Here is a 9630-nt window from a genome sequence, read left to right as displayed (position 1 = left end):
TGTGTGTGTGTGTGTGTGTGTGTGTGTGTGTGTGTGTGTGTGTGTGTATGTAAATATATCCTGTTGGTTCTGTTTCTCTGGGGAACCCTAATACAATGTGTTTCAAATAAATCAAATATTACAGAGAAAGAGGACCTTTATCATTCATTCATTCATTCATTCATCCATTCATTCAACAAATGTTTCCAAAACATTCTGCATATTTTCAGGCATCAGTCCAGGTACTAAAGAAATAAATATGAATTGAATGCTATACCTACCTTTGATGAATTGTGCATCTAGTTCAAGTAACATATTTCACAACTTTATTGGAAAACCATTACAAAAATCACATTTTGTTGTGATATTAAGAATTACAAAAATATGGATCTAATTTTCACATACCAACTCTGGATAAATAAATGAACACTGAGATGTTGGGATATATATGTCGTTCTTTTAATTAACAAAATTATATAACAGTTACACAGTTATACAATTATATACAGTTCAAAATATTTCACATGTCATTTCTAGTAACTTTAACTAGAGAAGCTACCTATAAGAAAGAAGATAAAAATTTGAGTGTTCAAAAAGTTACATATTCCAACCACTACCATAAGAAATATTTGAATAATTTCACATGGCAGAGGAAGGTTATTAATTTCAAACATAGTTTCAATAAAGAATCTCTAGTATAATTTAGAGAGGAGTTTGCATTTTCAGGGTCTACTCCAAATATAGTCTATAATACCATAGCAATGGTCAAAGAGCTTGGTCTCAAAATAGCACCTCACAGATTTTAAAAAGTGAGGCATTGTTTAGTTTCTGTGACCTTTGAATTGAGACTAAAAATATACAGTACATAAAGGCAGCACTGTTGAAGACAGAGTTCTCACTATTATTGTTTGCATCTGGTTTGCTAATAAAATAGAAACATTATCTGTAGTGCTTAACAGTGATACATTAACATTAAAAATCTGTATATGATAATTATATTCAATGTGATTCATACTATGAAGAACCCAATTTAAGAGGATTGGTTTGTACATTGTTAAAGATCTATGGGGGCGCCTGGGTGGCTCAGTCGGTTGAGAGTCCGACTTCTGCTCAGGTCATGATGTCACAGTTCGTGAGTTCGATCCCCACATCAGCCTCTGTGCTGCCGACAGCTCAGAGCCTGGAGCCTACTTCAGATTCTGGGTGTCCCTCTCTCTGTCCCTTTCCCACTCACACTCTATCCCTCTCTGTCTCTAAAAAAATAAATAAATGTTAAAACAAATTAAGATTTATGTCCCTCCTCTCCCCCATCCTAAGGTAGAAATACTAAGTAAAGAAGATTCCATTTGCAGGCCTGTGAAATACAGACATTCCTCAAATTCCTATTCTTGGTCCCTTCTCACCCAGTGCTCTTCTAAGAGCACCAAAGCTCCTTGAGAAGCTACTACTACCAAGTAGAAACAATGCCACTCAATTCTCCAATCTGCAATTCTAACAATTCTGTGAGCTCTAGACATACGTGACCAACAACCCTAATGTCATAAACATGCCATCATCTGCCTGCCAGGCACCTCAAACACATTATATTCTCAGGCATTCATTTTTCTCCACTCACTCTATTCTTTACATAATATCAACTGGAGCAAAATTAAATAAAATAAGCAAAATAAAATCTAGTAAAAATTTAAAAATAGGCCCTTTTATAACTTAGTTTTGTTAACTCACTATCTCTAACTCCAATGACTAGTCTAAATTGTTTTAAGTAAAATATCAGTGATTCATACCTCATGAATATAATCACATTACTTCTTCACTAAGAGCCAAAATACACTGATAGTAGCATGGTGCTGCTTCTGCATTTGTCAAAGAGAGCAATTTTTAATTTCTAGAACAGCCTGAAGCCATTTCCCTTGCAGTTTAAATTTTAATCTCTGTAGCTAATGGCATCTTCATCTACTCCACAAAGCTATCCCAAGTCAGAAAGCTCAGAATTATCTTTAACCATTGTCTCCCCTTTACCACTATCTCCCATTCAATTGGAAATAAATTCTGATTCAACTGCCTTTAAAATATGTCTCAAGTTCATGTCCCTCCATTCCAACTACTGATACCAGACCTTAGGTCTTGTTCTGTTTCTTCTCCACCCAATACATACCTCAAACCAAATTTCCCCCTTGCCCTGCCCCTGAAAACAACAACCACAACCACACTATGCTTCTCCATTTTTCAGACACCTTTCAGTGGCTTTACTCACCTAAAGAACAATGTCCAAACTCTTTAAGTTTAGGTTTGAGGCCTTTCCTGATAGGATTCCAAGTTTCCTTTCTGGAAAAATTTTTAGTTGCCACTAGGGGCACTCAGGTCCCCGTTTATTTGGCCTCAATGACCTGTAATTTGTTCTCTGCACTGGAGGGTCATTTTTATCCTCTCTGACCTTTGGCCATGCTCTTCCTTCTGCTTTCTGCACCTCCCCTCCTGAAATCACACTCACACTTTAGGGCCAATGTCAAAGATCTTTTATGCTGTGAATCACGCCCACGCCCAGCCATCTTCCATCTCTAGGCAGTAACACTTCCAACTGAACTGTGCTAACAGTTTATAAAATATTTTCATGCATTATCTTCTTTGAAAGCAATGAACTTGGGACTGGAATCCAATTCAGTCCTCTTACTCCAGGATCCACCCTCTTTATATGCTACTGCCCTGCTTCTTCTTTTCCCTTCTAAGTACTCTAAAAGAAATTTGTTTATTTCTGTATCATTCCATTAAAACTCAGTGTTTTAAGGTTAGCTTTGTACATAACTGCCTCTCCTGTTCTGTATTCTTGGATGGTAGGGTCTGACCCTTATTATTGTATTTATTTTATTTTTTAATGTTTATTCATTTTGAAAGAGAGAAATCATGAGAAGGGAAGGAGCAGAGACGGGGGAGAGAGAGAGAGAGAGAGAGAGAGAGAGAGAGAGAGAATCCCAACCAAGCTCCTCACTGCCAGCACAGAGCCTGATGCAGGGCTCTAACTCACTAACTGTGAGGGTCAGGGGCTTAACTGACTGAATCACCCAGGCACCCCTGGACCCTTATTATTTTAATGCCAGAACCTAGCTTTAGCATGACACAAAACAAAAATATAATGAATAATTATTTACTCAATTCATAAGTTAAAGATCTTAATTTCCTAGAAGATTTTTATAATGGAATAAAATATATTTATGTGACAAACACAGAAATTCAATCATAACACAAACATGTACAACACTACCCCTGTTTTTTTTTTTTTGTTTGTTTGTTTGTTTGTTTTTGAGAGAGAGTGTGAGTTGGGGAGAGGGGCAGAGGGAGAGAGAGACAATCTTAAGCAAGCTCCATGCTCAGCACAGAGCCTGACATGGGACTCGATTCCATGATTCTGAGATCATGACCTAAACCAAAATCCAGTAAACCAACTGAGCCACCCAGATGCCCCACCTCTACCCATCTTAACCATGCATCCCCTAGAGAGCAACTGCCTATCACCTTTTACTATATGTACACTTCTTGAAGGAGCAGGATGCACATGCTATTTCTATTTTCTTACCTCCTGTTCACTCTTCAACACTATGACATCTGGTTCTCCTGCTTCTTCCACTCCATGGAAATGACACTAAACAAATGTGACCTCCATTTTTGCCAAATACAATAGAACCATTACAGACATCATCTTTAACCATTTCTGCTGTGTCTACCAGTGATGACCATTCACTCAACGTTAAGACAGTCTGATAACAGTCTTAGGTTCTTTCCTGGGATCCCTTGACTTCTAAACCATAGATGCCACAGTATTTTTTTTGTCTTTTTGCCTTTACATTCTTTTGTCGGATGATCTCATGCTCCCTAATCTACACATTCAACCCCAACCACTCTTCCAAATTTAAGGCTGTAATAGTCAGATGCCTATTTGTTCCAGGTACCTCATATTAAATAGATCCCAAATGGAATTACCTTCTATCCACATTTATTCCCTGCCTCTAGTCTCTGTAATGATTGACACCAGTTAACAGAAACTAGAAAATCAACCAAGGTAACCTCTTTCTTTATCCCTATCCAATCAGATACACTGACAATTTTACCATCTATATATATTTCTTGAATCAGTTCCCTTCTTTCCCACTCCTACCCTCATTTTTATGGTTCAAGACCTCAAAACCTCTCTTCTGGGTAAGTCTGTAGCCTCATAAATTGTCTTTCTGCCTGTATCTTCAACCTCCTTTAATTGGGTCTTTTGACTGACTGCATGTGCTCCATGAAATGTTGCCTACATTTCTCCTCACAGGGAAAACAATGGACAAATATGATCTTCTCAATCCTGTTCTTAAAACCTTTCAAACATAGAGAAGCAAATGAGCCATAGAAGTTAAGATCATTGACTAGGTTTGAATCCTGGCTCTGCTAATTATTATGTGTCCTTGCATGAGGTTTTTAATCACTCCAGGCTCCAGTTCTCTTATCTGCAAATGGGCTTAATGACAGTAGCTACCTTGTAGAATAATATGAGATTAATTAACATTTATCTAAAGTGTTTATCTGCCTGACATACAGTAAGCACTGCACAAATGTTTGCTATTAATAATAATAATAATAATAATAATACTCAGTGGCTCAACATCCAGTTCTATATGATGGTTTGGCCCACATCTAATCCCCCAAAGTCATTTATTTCTAATATCTATATTAAACTCCAGACTTTGGTGCTTAGAACCTCTTTATCACATTCCTTGAAACTTTTAATATCAATGCCTCCTTGCTTTTTCTCAAGAAGTGTTTTCCTATCTTCCTTGCCTGATATACTTTATGTACTATTATATACAGTTTTGAGGCTGTACCACACTCCAGGCCCTGGGCTATGCATATTATAAAGGCATTATAACATTTATTCTTCATAACATCTTTATGAAGTGGGTTCTGTAATGATACCTATTTTACAATGGATGGAGCTGATTTAGAAAAATGTAAAACAATTTGTTTGCTCCCTGACTGCTTGAAGCTTGGCCACCATCATGAATGACATAGTAACTATCCGGACCAGGAAGTTCATGACTAACTGATTACTTCAACAGAAACAGATGGTCGTTGATATTCTTTATCCCAGAAAGGCAACACAGTACCTAAGATAGAAATTCTGTATAAACTAGCCAAAATGTACAAGACTATACCCAATGTCATCTTTGTATTTGGATTCAGAACTCATTTTAGTTGTGGCAAGACAACTGCCTTTGGCATGATTTATGATTCCTTGGATTATACAAAGAAAAACAAACCCAAACATAGACTTGCCAGACATGGCCTGTATGAGAAGACAAATATGTCAAGAAAAAAGCAAAAGGAACAAAAGAACAGGATGAAGAAAGTCAGGGGTATTACAAAAGCCAATGTTCATGCTGGCAGAAAGAAGGAGTAAAGAAAAGATTCTGCAGTGACTATCTGTGGTGACTGTGCAGATTTTTCATGTGAGAATTAATAAACTAAGAACTTAAAAAAATAAAACAATTTGTTCAATTTATGTCTAGTATGGGGCAGAGCTGTGACTGGCAACCACAACTTTGGTCACTAAAGCTCCATGCTCTTGACTATTACACTACACTGTGAAATTCCTAAAGTGGAATCAAGATTTACACACCCTTTGGGATGCCTGACCCACATCACCCACGTCGGACTCTATGCTGCACAAGGGGCCTGCTTGGGATTCTCTCTCTCCTTCTGCCCCTCTCCATCCTCACACACTCTCTCTAAAATATGTTTTTAAAATAAAAATACAAATTAAAAAAAAGATTTACACACCTTTCTATGGTCATTATCTAGCACAGTGCCCAGAACATATCATTAAAAATATACACATAGAGTTTATGTAACTACTTGAACTGAAATCCATGATGTCGAATACTGAGAACGCCTAACCATTATTTCTTCTACAAAATGTTTTCTTTTCTTATTTTGTATTCTGTTTACATCACGGAAGGTATATTTAAAAGACGAAAAAATATTCTCAATAATTTTTAACTAAGATCACACAGATATACAACAGGATGTAACTACTTGAGGGTATGGATGATGTCTTAATGGTTATTCCTCTTTTTATCACCAGTTTCTATTTCAGTGTTACTAGAGAATAGGTTACCAATAAATGTTTGTTAAATGATAAGTAAATGAATTCTAGTCCTGGAAAAATGGACGTTGGAACATTTTTGATGAGTCAGTTTATAATTATATACACTCCTGGATCAATGGCACAGACATTTGTAAATATTTTATAATTCAAAAAAAAATATTTCAAGTTGGTTTTGGCATGCATTGTGGGTATATTTTTGTAGCTGATTTGCTTTCTTGATTATGTTCTATTTTGGGTAATGTTAAAATTAACTTGTGTTCCTACATATTTTACTTCACAACAGTTAAAATTTTCTGGAATTTAAAACAGAAGTCCAACCAGAGCAAACTAAATGAGGTAACGGAGACATACCTAGAATTTGAACTTATCTAACTGGAAAATACACCTTGGTTTATTCTTCAAATAGATTTCTCTTTTCAAAAAGAAGATCTTCACCATTGCTCCCAAAACAATAAAATAGGAATGAAATATCTATTTTTATAACATTTTAGAGTCGTATCAATTAGAAGATTTTGGTTGCAAAATAATAGAAAACCCAATCTACCTAACTAAACCCAACTAAACCTAATGGTTTAAAATATCTTTTAATATCTTAAATACTTTAAAATATCTGTTAATAAATAAAATAATAAAATAAAATAAAATAAAATAAAATAAAAATCTTAAAATGCCTATTACTTCAGTAACAAGAACCCTGAGATTGGGCTGGTTCTGGGTTCATTATTTTAGCAGTTCACCAAGGAGCTAGTAGCTTTTTCTCACTCTGTTCTACCAATCTCCACCATTTGGGTAGCTCTCCTCATGAACACAAGATGGCTATAGTTGCTCCAGGCATCACCTCCACATGCAGCAACTTTCACAGGCAGAAATGTGAATAGCTCTGTCCTGAATCTTATTTTAAAAACTAAAAAAATTTCTCAGAAAGTCCCCAGGGGGATTCACCTTACTTTTCACTACTTAGAACTGGGTTATAAGCCATTTCCTAAAACAATCATTGGCAAAGAGATGAAATTACCATGCTTGGTTTACACTAGTCTCAGTTCATCCCCTTGGGATGAGGCCACGCTAATATGAAACACATGGCATAGCAGCACATCAACATGTGGATACTTGAACAAAACTGTCATTCTGTTAGTAAGGATGGAGGCAAGAAGAGAAGAAATGCATTCCAGTAGAGAATCAACAATGTCTCCTTAATAACTCTGTGGTCTTCTAAAGTCTGTCTGAAAACATATTCAACTGAAGCAAAGCATCTCCTTAGTCAATGCTAGAAGAGTCATCGTGATGCTTTTCACACTATACAATGAAGACTTCCCAATTATTTTTTAAAAAAGCATTTTCTTGATTCTTAGTAGTAGTTTAGCATATTGTTTGAGCTATCAACAATATCATTAATTTTACATAGTTTTTCTTAGACTTCATAGTATATGTGCACTTTATAGATCCATATACAGTATCACTCCATAGTGAATTAATCTGACATAAAGAAAATGGCTTTGAATTTAACACATTAATGTAATTCAAAATATTCTATTCTCCATTTCATAACAAAATCTCTTAGGATTCAGGCCAATTAAACGTGGGTTTCTTGACATCTTTAATTTAAGGCAATACTATTACCTGTATTTTAGCTAAACATTTGCAAGTTAGGCATCATTTAACCTATTTTTAAATGACTACTGCTTTAGAATTGTAATACACCTTATATCCATAGCAAGTTCGATCGGGTCCTCTTACCTTTCTCTGAGACATCTAAACCAATGAAAATTAAAACACTGTAAATATGTTATCATGATGATGACCAAGCATGCCTCTTGTCCCTGACCCATCTTTTGTTACTTTATCATTAGGGCCTTCTCCCAGGTATTATGTAGTCCATCAGCCACTTGGCCATGCAAATAAAAATGATCAAATTCCAAACTATTAAAACCTGACTTCTCATTATCACTTCTTAAGAACTAATATACATGAAATGTATAAATCATCTGGGTACTTGATTTCATTATGTCTTTATGGTATCCCACTATCAGAGCTAATAGGGGTTAAAAAATACCACTCACAGGGGTGTCTGGGTGGCTCAGCAGGTTGAGTGTCTGACTTCGGGTCATGATCTCATGGTTCATGAGGTCTAGCCCCATATCAGGCTCTCTGCTGGTAGCACCGGACCACTTCAGATCCTCTGTCTCCCTCTCTGCCCCTTCCCCCGCTCTCAAAAAGAAATCAACATTAAAAAATACCTCTCACAGTTGAAAATTAATAGGTGACTATGCAAACTGTTCAGCTAGATTTGTCACACATGGAAAAATTTTATGTAACTCTTTCTCTAAAGTAAGACTATATCCTCACATGTACATATCTTTCTGGGACTATGGATTTAAAAACTGGCATTAAACTTTAGTGTTTGAAAAATGTGTGTGCGCACCCACATGCATGTGTGTGTGTGTGTGTGTGTGTGTGTGTGTGTGTGTGTATGTGTGTGTGACATCCATGTACACAAAGAACAAAAGTAAATCTGTTGTTCACTAGAGTGATCTTTCACACTGAAGGGAAGAAAAGCATAGGCACTTTCAACCAAAAAGGAAAAGGAGATTCAGCTATAGACCTTTCAGAAGAAATACAAAGGAAGGTTTTATTACTTTAATTGCAAAGAGATAAGAGCATATTGATAACATTCTTGCACTTCTGGCAAGAGCATATTGATAACATTCTTGCACTTCTGGGGGGGGGGGTCAACTTCTATTTAGACCCCAGTCCTAACACCAAAAAAATGGCCACCCTCCAAGTACCTGATTTTCTAGAAAAGCGAGATTACAGTTATTCATGTTCAAGGTGCTTTTGGAAACAAGCCAAGACTTCTGGGAGGTTTTAGTGACCCTTTAAAAAGCCTAAATGCTAGCTACTATTTAAAGAAATTTTGTCTTTAACATCCTTACAGCACAGACTGCAAAGAAAGGGGTCAACCACAGACTGATCAGAACGCTTCACAGATGTAACACCGGACATTACATATCTCTGAAATTTGCTCATGCTTGCAACCCAGCCCATCAGATTTTGACAAGTTCAGGTTATGTTGCTAGATAATCTGTGGGTTTCTAAAACATTTGTTATCCTTGTATTCATATAGATTCTAGCTAAGTATAAACCTTCCTGTGCACAGCAATACGAAATACTAGGATAAGCAACAATGCTCACCTGTAAAATAAAAATAAATGTTAAAAATTATATGTATTTTGCACTTAACATTTTTACTCAAACTCTATGATCTATTAAGTGACAATGTAAAGAGCAAACCGTTTTTTTATGCTACTCATACCCATGGCAACAAAAATAATTCAACATTACATTTGGGAAACTCATGTTTTAAGAAATTTCTTCAAACAAAATGTAATTTGAAAAATAGATAAATAAAATATACTTTTTTGACATTAAACAAGTATGCTTCTTCCTGCTTCATTTCATGGTCACTTAATAAAATCATGGTTATTTACAGAAAAATCTGACTTCACATGTAC

At 35.9% G+C, this 9630-nt stretch overlaps 1 protein-coding gene and 1 pseudogene across 3 annotated transcripts in view; one reads left to right on the top strand and one right to left on the bottom strand.

Annotated features, from left to right (window-relative positions):
• MAGI2 (membrane associated guanylate kinase, WW and PDZ domain containing 2) overlaps positions 1–9630 on the bottom strand; it is a 1342154-nt gene that overhangs the window by 1325440 nt on the left and 7084 nt on the right. The gene's annotated exons all lie outside the window — the stretch shown is intronic.
• LOC121028809 (40S ribosomal protein S24-like) lies at positions 3450–6690 on the top strand (annotated as a pseudogene).

This window comes from Herpailurus yagouaroundi, unplaced genomic scaffold (genome assembly GCF_014898765.1).
Source record: "Herpailurus yagouaroundi ecotype Mexico unplaced genomic scaffold, PumYag 100, whole genome shotgun sequence".
Taxonomy (NCBI): Eukaryota; Metazoa; Chordata; class Mammalia; order Carnivora; family Felidae; genus Herpailurus; species Herpailurus yagouaroundi.
The sequence above is the reverse complement of the archived record's forward strand: the minus strand, read 5'-3'. Positions and strand labels throughout refer to the sequence as shown.